The sequence below is a fragment of the Rosa chinensis genome, chromosome 1 (genome assembly GCF_002994745.2).
Source record: "Rosa chinensis cultivar Old Blush chromosome 1, RchiOBHm-V2, whole genome shotgun sequence".
NCBI lineage: Eukaryota > Viridiplantae > Streptophyta > Magnoliopsida > Rosales > Rosaceae > Rosa > Rosa chinensis.
The window spans coordinates 12695441-12711227 of NC_037088.1; the positions used below are offsets into that span (position 1 = coordinate 12695441).

A 15787-nucleotide genomic window follows, 5' to 3' on the forward strand; every position below is an offset into this window, starting at 1 on the left:
GACGAATACCATCCGGTGGCGGCACTTCTCTTGATTAGTTCGTGCATGAAAGCTCTGCTGGTGTGGTTGTGGTTGAAAGGTGTGGGTATCTTGCTTTGGATGGAGGAGGTTGTGGGAGAGTTTTCACGGCGGCTGGCTATACAAGATGAGGAGGACTTGGAAGTTATTATCGTGGAGGACTTGGAAGTTATCTTGCTTTGGTAGACCCAGTCTTTAGGATTAGCGCAAGTGATGATGGAGGTTTTAGAATACAGTTAAAATTAAGATAGATCAAGAATTGAATCGCTTCTGATTTAACCAAAAAAAAAAAATGTTGTGCATCTATTTGTCAATGATGACTTTGGAGCAAACCAAACTCCCCATAATGTGTGATTTATTGGAGTCAAAATCTTGAGTTTGGTAAAAAAGTACTTTTATATGGTCCAGTAAGCAACCCCAAAGATGTCCTAAGCAATCATTACGAATCTTTATTCTTCCTCCGAATTACACCAGTTGTTGATAACCAAAAAATCCTTTGTCGAGCCAATGCATGCATCTTCCTCACACAGTACCAATAGTACACAAGCGAACAACATTATAAAAAGGTCGGTGAATTTTAGGCCTCAAGACATTTTAGACCCAAGCAAGCTCGCGATCGTCATGCTAACTTAAAAGAAATTCTTGAAATTATATTCAACTTCTAGTCTTGTCATCCTAGAGTTGTGACACCATCCCAAGCCACACCAACAGTTCTGGGGCTTATTGTAGTGGATGTGGTGCAGAAGATAACAAAAATATATGACGCCGATTATCGATTTCAAGCTAGATTACTACGGTGAATGCCCATTAAAGAATATGAAGCCTTAGAGATTTTAGTTTGTTTTTGGAACTTCCTTCCTCGAATAAGCTTTGGGCCATCTTTGTGCAACTGGTAAAGGGTGAATAGAGGCTACAAAGCCAAATCAGAGAGCCGAACCTCTATCAAAGTCGCCCTAATACATGTCATCCTTTCGATATCTTACCTAAGTGGATGTTCGTATCCGTATTGGCTCTGCAAACCGAGCCAAAGAGAGTGCAAGAGATGATACAAGACAGGGAAACACCTCTTTGACCATTCTCCGGGGTCATTTCCTAACTAGTATTGGGAATGAAGTCGCTCTCATTTCTCCTTAATCATGTATTTAAGTGGTAGTGTGGGAGTAGGTAGTGACTCCCAGTCCTGAGGGAATCAACTTTTCATACTCACTCTCATTTTTTTACAATAATTCAAAAACACCTTTATATTATTTGGGAAAAATTTTGTTTAGTCCCTGTATTATGACTCTGTCATCGTTTCAGTCATTGACATTTTATTTTAATCTGAAAAGTCTTTGAGATCACAATTTTCGTCTAATACGTCATCGCCGTCCAATTATTCCGTTAAAAAGATGATGTGGCACAGAGTTAGATGCCAACTCAGCGCCATGCAAGCGTGGTACATAGTAAAATGACAAGAATAGCCCTGTCTCTTCTTTCTATCCATACCTGTCCTGCACAACAGCAACCACCCCTTTCACATCTTCCCCAATCGATCAAATCCCTAATTTTAGCCCAAAAATATGAGAATCAGATTGGAACCCAATGCCCAACTTGGAACCAGAATGAAACTAAATCCGGGTACGATGGAATCTGGGTCGAACATCGGTGGTCAGAGCGCTGGTGGTCAGAGCGCCGGTGGTCTGGATTGAGGAATGACGACACGACTGCATGAGAAGAAATCGAGGTGGTCTTTGAGCGTTGGGTCTGTAGCTCCATCCTCATCTTCAGCCACCACCAACTTCCTCATCAATCATTCTCCTCTTTCGATCCAACTCCCTATTCTCTTACAAAAAAAAAACAGAGAGAAACCAAACCCCAGATTCACACACCCAATCAGAGAAGACATGGCTTCTTCTACTTTTAGTGGTGACAAAACTGCTCCCTTCTTCTGCTTCCTCGGCGCCGCCGTTGCTCTTGCCTTCTCCTTGAAGTCCTCCTCGATCTCCGATCCCTCGAAGCAGTGAGTCTGAGGACGATGGCTTGGGCAGAAGCGGTGACATGTGCTTCATCTTCTCTATCATACTCGTTGATTTGAACTCATTTCGAAATTGTGTTTCTGATTATGAGAATTTGTTAAAGGGATTTGAATCAAAATATAAGGGCTGTGTTTTAATTAGGGAAGTGTTTGTGTTTATGAGGTGCAAATTGTTGTTGTCCAGGGAGTTTTGAAGGCAATTAATGTGAATAAGGTGTTTGCTGGAGGCTGCAGAGTGAAGATATGGATTCCCAATTCGTTTGCACGGCTAAATAATCAGACGGGGGCGATTTGAAGAAGATTAAGACTGTGGAGAAGTATTTTATTGAGATATGGAGGTTAGTGGGGATGAATCTAGACAGTGGAAAAGTTGAGTTTTGTGGTCTTCTAAGGAGATCAATGCCAGGTCACATGAGTATTGGCCTTGTGTAATGGATATTGCAAGGAAAAACAAGCTTCTGAGGATCATTAGGTACCTAGAATATGTGATTCTCATTGTATTGGATCTAGTGAATTTCGATATTAATGTCTTGTGCTTCTAATGTTCAAGTGTAGTCAAATTATGGGTCGAATGGATCAAAAAGAGTTAGCCGTAGTCCAGATCCTCTACCCGTGTATGCAATGCGGATGTTATTGGTTTTGGGTGAGAAGAAGAAGAAGGTAGTAAGAAAAGAAAAAAAAGGGAATAAAAGGAAATAGAAAGGAGAAAAGGAGTGGAGAAGTAATGTAGGGTTATATTAGACAATTTACAGGTTACATGGCATATGCAATTTGCTGAGGTGGTGTGGCTTGGAGTGCCATATGAGCAACTTAATGGCCCAAGTTGACTGATTCTTAACGGCAATGACCTATTAGACAAAAATTATGACCTCAGGGACTTTTCAGATTAAATTAAAATGTCAAGGACTGAAACGATGACAGAGTCATAGTACAGGGACTAAACAACATTTTCCCCATATTATTTTGTAAGTTTGTAACACAATGTCCTTTTTTTTTTCTTTTAACCAAAAAATACCCTTATATCTTCAATAATATAAAAGTACCTATTAATTTCTACTCCAATTCGAATACTAGTAAACTTCTTGATAGGAATACCTAGTGTTCGTCCCTTTTCCATCTTCTTCTATTCCTTCTCTCTCAAACCCTTTCTCAACTTGATTCAAGTTTTGTAAACGCACTGTAAGATAATAAGCAGAATGGAGGAGAATAAGCCAAATCCTAGAAACCCCAACAGAGGAGGAGCCGGTGGCTTCTTTTTTCCGTTCGTTATTACTGTAATGAGTAATGATGAATGGCGGAAATATAGTATATGTATTCTAAAATCAATAGGTGACTTGTGTACTAGCTGGCCACTATTATATGGTTTTTAATTACATACAAAATCTGTGTATAAGCACTAATTGCAGCATCTATGACACGCTGTGAAGAGACATTATAACATATACCTTAATATATATAATTAAAGAGTTTTTACTACCACTAGGGTCAAAACTTTCTTGCACCGGACAAAATGATACCCAACTTTCAAAAATGATCAAAATGATACCTAAATTTTTAAAAACAAATCAACTTGATACCTAACTTTCATAAGTGATCAAAATGATATCTAAAGTTTTAAAAACAAATCAACTTGATACCTCGGTTTATTTTTTCTAACTTCTTTGATAAACAAATGCAAAATCAAGCCCAAAAATTGAAGTAATTTGTGGTCTGAGGGCCATCAAACATCTATAATCCAATCTTCTTCTTGTATAGAATTAAAAAAAATCTTCCATTCAATTTCAATTTCTACCATCGATCGTAGAATCAAATAAAATTCGGATGTTTTCCAACTTCTAAAGAAACAAAGAAAAATGGAAAGAGAGAGAGAGAGAGAGGTAGAGATAGAAGAAGAAGAGAATTAACAAAGTAAAATAAAAAATAATTGAAAAACAATTTTTGTGTAAAATATTATTATAACCCCACAAAACATTGCACCACACGTGATCAATTTTAACAAAAGTTACAAAAAATAAACCAAGGTATCAAGTTGATTTGTTTTTAAAACTTTAGGTATTATTTTCATCACTTATGAAAGTTGAGTATCAAGGTTATTTGTTTTTAAAAATTTAGATATCACTTTGATCACTTTTGAAAGTTCTGTATCATTTTGTCCGGTGCAAGAAAGTTTTGACCCTAGTGGTGATAAAAACTCATAATTAAAAGATCAGAGAGGTTCATTCTGTCTGGAATACAGATGCTATTTTATTGTAGTTTACAGATAAATTGTAATTAATTGTAAATTCATAGTAAACTTCTGTTCATTATGAAGCGGCAAATCCTAAGCTCTCCATCAGGTTGTTCCTAAAAGAGGTATATATATACCGGCCTTTCTATATAATATTATAATTACACAAAATGTGGAACAGAACTGATTGATAAGTACAATACCTGCACCATTTTTATTATTCTTATTAACTTTGGTGAATGCTAATGTATACTTCAATCTTAATACTGTTTTTTCTTTTTTCAAAAACATTAACATGGAGCGATATGTATGTGGTAAACAAAAACTACTTGGAAGAACTGTTTCAAAGGATACTAACAAAAGAAAAAGCAGTACAGAACTACAGACAATATTAAAAACAAAAACAAAAGAAGTTCTTTGCAAATAACATGACCAAGCACAATGAACCCGATAAATAGTGATTATTTATTAATTTAGAAGTAAAATACGTTTTGGTTGGGTGAACCGGGACATGGAGAGAAAAGCAAAAGTCCTAATTTCTATCAGCAGTCTCCACCAAACTTCTATTTAAATCATTTTCCTTGATTTCGTTCTCATTTCCTTTTCACTTCTTCATTTCCTCTTATCGTTCATCTTATTCCTAATATATATTCTTTTCATATGTACTTCTTGACTCACAAATCACTCATCTACACGGTACAGATATCTATATGTATGGAATGAATTCATGGGTTGCTCAAAAGTGATCTTGCAATTGCAGTGAATATATGTTCGCGGATTGATGTGAATGTTGAGGTGCAGCTTTAGAATCATATCTGTCATGGTTTTATTACTTTTGACAGTGTTTCTTGTTGTGCTACCGCTGCTTTTGCCACCACTGCCGCCGCCTCCTTTGATTCTTCTATTTGTTCCGGTCTTGATCATGGCGGTGCTTGTATTTCTCGCCATGTCTCGCTTGCCACAAGTTCCAGATCATCACCATATGGCAGCTGTTGTTAGTTATGTTTGATACACATATGAACCAGCTTCTCTTTTTTATTTTTCTGAGGAGAAAAGGCAATATTTTATCCCCACACTACTCATCTCATGATGTTAATGAAATTTGAACATCCGACCTCCGCAACATCGGCTAGTCCAGAGGCCACAACTCACCAGTGAAGCAGCGTTACTTCATGATATTTCGATCTTTCGTAAGTCCTCAGGTTGGTGACTAGTTAATAAGACTAATTTGTTACAAGTAGACTCTAGATGCAAAAGTTAATTTGCAGCATTTTTTTTTTTTAGATGAAAGAATTATATTTTAAATAATAAAGAAAACTGTATAGCGAAATTATCATGGGGTTTATAATGGCCGTGGCCATGTAAGAAACCAATTGAATTGCACAAATCTATAATCTCTAGGGTTGAATTCCAAAATTCATAACCTTTGATAGCTGCTTGTCGGGTGATGAGTGATGACTACGAGCTTTTTTGGGTAAAATAAGATTAAAACCCGCGGATCACAATGTTCATATTTTCTGTAAATCAATCTTCTAAAAAATGCAGCATTTTATCATTGGTAAACATATATGTTTCTACCTCATTTATGCCTGGTTGCGAAGAACACGATTATCAAGATACAGAGATGCATGTGGAGAAAAATTTGGTTTTTGATCGATAATGTTTTCCAGAAATTACGGTTCAAGTGAAACGATGATGATGTTATCGTCGCCGTTCGAGCTGTAGCACAACGCCTCACCCCAATGACATTTGGAGGAGGAGAAGAGCTTCGGAATTCCAGCCTAGAATGGTCTTTGCAAGCCACACTGCGGCTGTTGTAAAAGCATCACCGGATACGACTCCGTCATATCTCTGCCATGGGCTCCACTACTAGAGCAGCTGCGATGTCTAACTCCACCACCGTATCACCTTACACCACCTTGCTTGACAGTTGTGTCACTTTCCTGGTACCAGCCAATTTCCCCAGTACATCACTAGCAGTTTACTCCTCGCCTGCGCCTTCTTCTTGATCAAGAATTGATCGCAACCTGCTGGAGCACAAGCGTTGCAGCAACCCCTTCACCTTGTTGTATTGCAAATCCACCTCCACCACCAACACTTCAGCAAATTTATACTCTCTTGTTATCGAGCAACCAACCCATGGAAGTCCTAGCAATGAAGCGGTGGGATCTCCTTGTTGAGAATATATACATCCCTCATAGGAAAAATTGGACTTTGCCTATGAGTTTATAAGGGTTTAGACTATTCCATCAATTGTCAATTGGTTTTGGATGTGAATCCCCTCAACCTCACCCAAACCATTGTACTCTACCAAAAATAACATCATTCCACTGCCATTGTTCATGAAGCCAAACACGAACCGCTCCTTACCATGGACTGAGATCGAGCCGCTGCCATCATCTCGGATTTATCATCATTAGGTTTGCTGGTCACCAGCCGTCTCACGAAATAGTAGAAGGAACTAGCCATCGTCGTTGTACCCACCTATCCAAAGTCCACCACCACATCTTCAGTCAATGTTAAGGCCGTCGATCATTGAGCCACCACATCTTGAGTCATCTCAGAAGATTGAAAGGTGTTGAGAAGATCCAGAAAAAAAAAAAAAAGCCCGAGCAGATGGCTCTATTTTGTTTTGAGTGGATGGTTGAAACTCAGAATTTGAGTTGGGCCATCGAAAACTGAATTGAAAATAAAACTGACCCAAAAATGAGTATTTCTAAATGTACCAAATAAATTTCTAAGTATACCTAGTCATTTATGTGAGATAATACTTGGCTAACCATAGTCAATAACAAGAGGACACGTGTCCATTTAACAAGAATGGTACTTATAGTTTATTGTGGGGGAATCTTCTTTACATTCTTTTTTTTTTGAATGATGGCAAAGCCAATATATTGATCAAAAGTCAGAATGACCATTACATACCATTCCGCTGCCATCTAGACAAACAAGAATATGTGTTAGTACCCACAGTGGTACATAGAATTAGGTCACTCATTTGACATTAAATACATCGAAATAACATGAATCTTCCATCTGTACTACTCCGGAAGATTCGCTAGAGACATGAAAGTGCGTAGCGCCCTAAAAAACTTAGGGCATTATTGAAAGTAAACTAAATTACTAACCTAGAGTTCCCCAAAAAAAAGAAAATAAAACTAGAAATCTAATTAAATTGCGGTCCACAGCCCAAATGAGATCACCAGCCCAAGCAAACCCAACAAAGCTGACCTGGTCCAGAAACACCCCACCATCAACACTACGCTGACCATGACCATTCCCAGCGTCGCCAATAGCATCCTTCCACGCCTCCTCCAAAGTACTCGACCTGAGGGACCAAGTATCCTTGCCGCGCACCAAGATGGAACCGCTGCCATCGCCAGAACAGAGATTGAAATGGGTGAGCAAACCTTGCAGATCTCCTTGCCTAGCAACACCATTAGAGCCACATGAGCATAGGAACCACTCCCCGTCCGGCAGCCACACAGCAAATCGGCACGATCAGAGGCCGACATCGACGCCGCCGCACGAGTTCAGCGTTAGCCTGTGAAGAAAACCTATGGCTAGGGTTTAGAGAGAGAGAGAGAGAGAGAGAGAGAGAGAGAGAGAGACAACGCCATTCCTGTCAAACACTTTTACATGGTTATTGGACACGTGTTCTCTTGTTATTGGCTGTGTTTAGCCAAGTATTCCATTTATTTATATTCAAAATATTTAATTAAACCCAGTAAACATTCGCAAAATACCTAGCTAAACAAATTACATGCACCTAGCAAACTGAATACTTGTTATGAGATGGGTCTGGATGTCTAACAATTGTGCCTCCAATAGGCTTCTGGTAGTTATATCTAATATCCATAATTGGGTATACAAATCCAGAGCCGGCCCTGAGGGTTGCCAACTGAGGTAGCCGCCTTAGGCCACGGGTTTCCGGCGAGCCTCGAGAGATCTGACCTCCAGTATGATTATAAAATATATATATATATATATATATATATATAATTTGCACATAAATGACATGCAGTTTGCATTAGCATTGATATTTTAACCATTGTTGAAACCACTGGAGTTGTGGTTCGAATCCCACTGAGACCCTTTTCAAACTCGTTTCAAACTAGGAATTTTTAGCCATTCTAGGTCTTAGAATTTATAAATCTACAAACAAAATAGGTTTTATATATTTCTTTATGTTGTTATTATTTTTGTAATCATTAAATTTAACCAAAAAAAAAAAAAGATTTTGTATAACAATTTAATAAAAAAATAGTTAAAATTCATATAAGGCCACATTCTAATTCTTTACCTCAAGCCTTTTAAGGACCAGCCCTGATACAACCAGTTCATACCCATAAGGCCATAATCATGATTATCCATTGATTTTTTTTTTATCTTGTTTAATTCTATACTATATTTTGGAAAAGGATTAATTCCTGTTTAGCTACCTGAACTTTAACTCATTCTTCATGTTAATCTCTGAACTTCCAATTTCATCTACAACACTCCTGAACTCCCAATTTTCATTAGCCGTGTCCAATTTCTTGAGCTCTGTCCAAATTGGACATTAAATCTGAAGTTCGGGGTCCACTATAAGGGCTAAAATGGTCATTTCAAGATAAAAGAAATATGTCATAAAAAAAAAGACAAAAAAAATCATATTAGGCCATTCCTCAGCCACGCCTCCTTTCTTCTTCTTTCTTCGTTCTTCTCTGTTCTTCTTCTTTGTTGCTTCTTACTCTGCTCCATATTCCAATTTAATTTAATCTAAAGCCAACCTTCCCCACTAAATTCATCCACCTCTCCAAATTCACACTCCCAACCCATGATTAGCCCCCTACCCAAACCCACCTTTGCCACCTCTCCAAATTCACGGTCCCAAACCCATGATTAGCCCCCTACCCAAACCCACCTTGGCCACCTCTCCAAATTCACGCTCCCAAACCCATGATTAATCCCCTACCCAAACCCATCTTGGCTACCTCTCCAAATTCACACTCCCAAACCCATGATTAACCCCTACCCAAACCCACCTTGGCCACCTCTTCTTCTTCTTCTGCATTTCTCCTCTAAATACCATGATTCACCCCAGACCCAAATCCCTTTTCTACTTGAACAAGCTTCATAGTACGCAGAGAAAGAATAAGAATACCATACTTTTAAAGCTACATGCTTAAGAACCTAGAAGACCTCGTTAAGCGGATCCCCTTCGCGCCTGGCTCCTTTTGTGCCCCATCTCGATGATCGCCGCTCGAAGTGCACGATCTCGTTAGAAAATTGGCAAGCTCTCTGATGAGGAGTCTCTCTCCGTCGCCACCGACCAGATGGATTGGTGGCCCTACTCTGATTTTTTGATCAATGGTATGCTTGACTAACCCTTAACCTAGTTTGAATGGGTTGGGAAAGTAAATTTGCACGTGGGTTATGATTGTATTGGGTGAGAATTTGACATGGGTATGTGTGGTGAAGCGCCAGATCGGTTCCGAAGATCTTGAGGATGCAGATGGTGGTGTCGATCGAGCGGCGGTAGAGGCTTGTTTCTGGTGGTGTGATTTTTGATTTTGGAATTTAGCACTATTGTGGTAGAGGTAGAAGAGTTTGGGGATTGGGACTCTAGGGTTTAGAGGTTTTGGATGAGGGAGTTTTGGAGAGAGGTGAAATGGAAATCGAGGTGAGATTAGGTTTGACAGGAGAGAGAGGACGTCGAAGTGGGATTGAAGGAAGAAGAAGATATATATTTTGTTTGTTCTTTTTTTTTTTGTCTTGAAATGACCTTTTAAGGCCTTACAGTGGGCTCTGAACGTCAGATTTAACGTTCAAGGGTGTTGTTGATGAAATTGGAAGTTCAGGGACTAACATGAAGAATGAGTGAAAGTTTAGGTTGGTAAAAAAAAGTTAATCCTTGGAAAATCTTCTTAATTTCCAGAGATTAGAATTCAAGGTCCCTATCCTTGTTGAGCTAGATCATACAATTTTATTCAATATTCAAAACAATACTAGTATCATGGAGTGAGTAGAGGGAAGAGGTAATCCTAAATAATTTCTTTTTCCCGTCTCAAAGAGTGATGCTGCTAATAGCGAAGTTCGTTGCGAGTTGTTTGACAAGTCTAGGGACGATTAGCTTCGGGGCTGGACTCAAAAGTAGATTCTTTTGTGGTTTATTTATCATTTGGAGCATGGTGGTGATGAAGAGTGGTTAGATGCAAGAGATACTACATGGTTTGTTAGATTGGTTGACAATGGACTCCTAGTTCTGTGGGTCATCCGCAAGTCAAAAAATGAAGGAGAACAAGAAACTGAAAATGTGATAAACAAAACACTAAAGAAGGAAGAACACTGGGAATTTTGGATTGTTTGTGCTGGGTGTATAGTTTTGTTAAAGATGGGGTACTTTGCACTACTAGCAAAAAGAGCTATACACACTGATTGAAATCAGTGCGTATAAATCTTAATAGTTACTAAAATCTATGTTGGAAGCCCAATGGCTACCCGACACTCATAGATTCAACATTTATTCTATTTGGTGGGGTGGTCTTTGGTCTTCCCGCACTGATAGAAAAATTAGTGTGGGTTTTTTTTTTTGAAAAGAGGGCCGGTGCGGCTACCCTCAAGCCTTAATTAATGAAACCATAGAATAATTTGGGCGGGGGGGGGGGGGGGGGGGGGGGGACATAGAGCCTGAACCCCATATTACAACAAGTAATATATTCTAACATGCACCAGTTAGCAAAGAGTGCTCGATTGGCAACTCTATTTGCTTTGACAAAGTGGTGACTTAACTGAAAGATAACTGTACTAAGGAGAAGCGTTATAACAAATAGCACAACTTTCTTACTATGTTGCCACATGGAATCTAATCCAACGACACTCTGTTTCATCCTGCCACTAAGAGGTTGCTTCCATTTTATAATAGATAACGGTCTCACTAGGCCAGACAAGGCAAACTAAGTGTGCAGACCGAGACAAAGCCCACTATTGCCTACCATACTTTGATGGGGACTTATTAGAGACAACAAATAAACTAACACTAAAGTAAAAAAGCATAAAGAAATAACAGCAGCCCCAATTGGGCCCATAGCCTGAACCTAGGCCTAAGATCTATCCAAGTGGGTAAGGAGATCACGCGCCCAGAATTGTTCCAGTCTCAACCCCACCACCGCACCACCACCTGTAGTAGACCACTTGCATCGTCGGACCTTCACCGCTGTCCCAGCACCACCGTCGACCCCAAGGCTGTTGCCTGACTTGAGTTGCCAACCCCATTCAGCCCAAAATCGGATCTGGTCGGCACTCGGCACTACAGATCTGCCAGCCCTCCGCTTGCGACCAACCCAAATCAGAGTGATCTCTGATCCCAGCATCACCTCCATTGTCCCATCGCCAATCGATCGAGCCCTAGCCTTGCTTAGTGGTGCATCCCGACTTCCCCCACCCTCCCAACCCGCCAGTCAACGCCAGTTCCTGAAACTCTTTTGGCCCACCGTACAACTATTCTTAACACAGATCGCAGACCCAGCATGTTCCGGTCCGACCCAGCTATTCTTGTCACATAGCAGACAAGAGAGGCGCTACCATTCACTTCCCGTCCGACCACTATGTCCACTAGGACGTGCTGTCGGACGGAGAAGAAAATCAAGCTAGAGGCGGTAAGTGCGTAGAAGCGTGTTCTAGAGAAACTAGGGTTTTGTTTCTTTTCAAGTGTGGATGTTTTCATGAGACCCATACTTTTATCTAACAAAATAAATAAAATTGTAATAGAAAATTCATCTTAAAAAAATCGGTGAGTGTTATAAAGTAGAGGAAAGATAAAGAGAAAATAATTGGGAGGAAGTAGAAGTGTTCTCATTCTGTCTCATTAGCTTCCTTTATATAGAGGTAGAGTTTACATCAAAGTACATAACTAATGAGTATTTACGTGAACATCCACATAGATAATAATATTTACAACACTCCCCCTTGGATGTCCACCAATAAATGATGGTATTGGACACGCTTATTGTTGTCTTGTTAAAAACCTTGCCAGGTAACAAACAGTGGGACAAAAATAACCACAGTCGAAGGACAAAATTAAAGAGTACAATGCGCATATGTCCTAGGTAGCATGCTTCTGGATGCTCCTCCTGATGAGAATCTTGCCCTGATTGTTGCAAGCCTCATTTATGTATGCGATAAGCTACATGTACCATGTATAGTAGTTGGATGTGTCTATCATTAAAGTGAAGCCATGTGCGCTTTGCATATAGGGGCTCATCACAAAATTTCATACCTGCAATGTTTAGCAATACCAACAAAGCTAGACGATTTTCAATAAGCCTTACCTCATATGATAAGGTTAGAAACAATCTCATATGCTCAAATTCATACACAAAGTAATAGCTAAACAATATAAAGAAATTGACACATTTAACTTTGTATAGTTTAAAATATTGAAAAATTATCATGGCATACCTAGCCATACACATCAATATCTTTGTGTATTAATATGTCTCATATAAGCTCTTCAAGAGCTCTAAATAATTCATAACTTTGCGAAAGTGAGAATATATTGCAAATTATAATCATAGTTCGATTTCGATTTCGTAGTCTTGTCATAGTACTCATTGCGAAAGTTGTATGGCTCACATCAATCTGCACAAATTGGAGGAACTCAAAGCTCCACCAAATTTGGCCAAAAAAGAACACAAGACACTTTGGAGTTTTTTTTTAGGGAAAGTTGATGGGTGAATAATTGGGTAAAGTTGGATCATTTGATCTATGCAACAAATGGTGGTATAGATAGGCTCATAAGACACTCCCTATAATAAATAGGGTAATAACAAAATGCCATAGGTTATAACAAATAAAAACCCAAAATAAATCAAAATAACCCACCATGATTTACAAATAAAATTCAACATAAATTGTAAATTTAAACACACAAATAAATTCACCCCTTATTTTTTTAAGTTTATGATATTCTTAGCCGTCATAAAAAAAAAAAAAACTTAAGCTGCGTCGTCTGCAGCTCTCAAATGCTAATCTTCGGCAATCTACCACACCAACATGCAGTGCAATGTCCTTCAAGGGAATTATCGTGGTATCGTCAATTAGGAGATCCAAAGTGCTTTGGTCGACATGGTCTATGCAAAGAAGCCAAATCTTGTCTTCTTAACTGAAACCCTAGCAAACTCAAATGTCATTGACGCCATCTAAACCCTAATTGGTTTCGATGATATATAAGGGAATCTCAAGTGGTTGCACTATTATGGAAGAACGATTTTCCAACACATATGCGTACATATTTGACTCACCATATTGATTTTAAAGTTGGGGAGCGAGGGTCTGCCAATGCATGGAGGTTCACATGCATTTACGGCTTTACCTCTAGAAACCAGCGACACCAAACATGGCAATTGATTCGATCTTTGGCTGCTGAGAATTGTTCTCTGCCATGGTTTATAGCAGGTGATTTCAATGAAGTGCTATGTATAGATGATGAATCAGGAGGCCCTCCTAGAGCTAACGCTGCTATGAAGTTATTCAACAATACCATGACTGCTTGTGGCTATATATATATGAAGTTTACTGGGAGCATATACACTTGGGCAAACAAGTTTACTAAAGAGCATCTTGATTGAAGCTTCTGCACAAATTCATGGAGAACAAAATTACCCTATTCCAGAGTGGTTACTTTGCCATAGGGATCTCAATTGGCTAGGCTGGCCCAGCCCTACCCAAAACTGACGGGCTAGGATCTGGCCAGGTTAGGCTTTAACATGATTATGCAATTTTATGGGGTGGGTCAGCCCGGGCTTTTTCTAAAAAATCAAAGCCTAGGCCCAGCCCTTATCCTAAGGCCTCATAGGCTTTTCCGGCCCGGGCGGGGCCGGGTTATTTAAATAGACTGGGGCTAGGCCTAAGTTTTTAATCATGTTTTATGAAAATTTTTACATTCTAATTTATAATGTTATTATATATGAATGTGGACGTGGTTTTTCATTTTAAGGAATTAACAGAAGTTAGGTTGAAGCATAGAAAGGCAACTTCTTGATTTTTCTCAGGGTTTTGTTGGTTTGCTGTGTGAGCCATTATTAATTTTGAAACACCCGAGGAATTAAGGAAGAAAACAGAAAACCCTTTAAAGGGATCATTATATATTTATATATGTGTGGTATGTTTTTCCACAATTGTGGTTAAAGATGTTATGTATTAACTAATGGTTGAAATACATGCTCTCAAACTTTAAAAATAGGGTTAAATACTGTTTACTTCTGAACTTTTTCCCAAAAAACACTTCAGTCCATGTCCTTTTAATTTCACACGTTTACTCCTTGTACTCTCAATTTTGGACCAATAGGTCCATTCCATTACTCTCTGTCTAAAAATTCCATTAAATCGCTGACGTGGCAATATTTCTACATTGAAATGTCTGTTATACCCTCACTCATTTTTATTTATTTATTTATTTACTTTTTATTTTATGGTTCGCTTCTTCTTCTTTTGATTCTTCTTTCTTCTTCGTAATTGTCTTTTCTTTAGAATTTCTCCTTCATTCTCTTTTGGTGTCATTCTTTTATTCGCGAGTGATTGCTTGTTTCACTGTGCGATCATTGTTGGTGTATAAGTAACTGGGATGTATTAAACCATTTTATCCATCCAGAGTTGCCTAAAAAGATGATAAGAAATTAGAAATTGGACAAGTCCAAACAGAGGAGATAAGACAACTGGTGAAGGCGGCCTTGAAATTACAAGAAAATTTTAAAATTGTGAACATGGAAGAAATTTACAATAGGATGCACAAAACCACAGTAGCCTTTGTAATGAACCAGCAAGCTTGAAGATTGTATTAACTTTTGAAGGGTATTTTCATCATTTTACTATTCATCCTCCTATCTCTCTGCAACTTCACCCTTTGTTCTCTTTTCTGGTTTCACTTCTCTGCACCTTTCATGCCGTCGATCATAGTATTCCAACTAGCTGTACACCTTTCTATCATCTCATCGAACAATGTCCTCGCCAAAATCATATTCCCTACACGAGTAAGAGAAGAAAACATTGCAGTCCATGCAAAACATCTCTCTCAGGCATTTGATCGAACACCTTATGGGCTTCACCAATTCGTCCCAGCTTCGAATACAAATCAATCAAAGCAGTCTGAACAAACACATGTCTCTTGAGAAAAACAACCATAGAAACAAGTCAAAAAAGAAAACCCAAATCAGATCAACTAAGAAAAGTGAACTGATGATGCCTATTTCACAAAGAGGAGCCCGTTGTCGCCGACGAAGATGTGGCTTTCTGGTTGATTTCCGGCTTCCCTCTAGAGATACTCGAGAGCTTCGTGGATCTTATGACTCGGAGAAACGCTGGGTGCGAGCTAGGGTCAGGGTTCTTGGAGTACTTGTATTTTCTGCCTGGAATTGAAGGGCTTGAGGGAGACGAAGGCGTGCATATGGATTTGAATGTTGCTTCGGCGTCAAAGGAGGAGTCGTCTGCAACGACGGTGGCTATTCTGGTGGCGGAGTCGAAGCGGCACTCGCGGCAGACATCATATC

At 39.1% G+C, this 15787-nt stretch overlaps 1 long non-coding RNA gene across 1 annotated transcript; it reads left to right on the forward strand.

Annotated features, from left to right (window-relative positions):
• The first annotated feature begins 4849 nt into the window (after positions 1-4849).
• On the forward strand, positions 4850-7077 carry LOC121051724. Its single transcript, XR_005806635.1, has 2 exons — positions 4850-5461; positions 5930-7077. It is a non-coding gene; the product is annotated as an uncharacterized LOC121051724 (long non-coding RNA).
• Positions 7078-15787: the final 8710 nt, after the last annotated feature.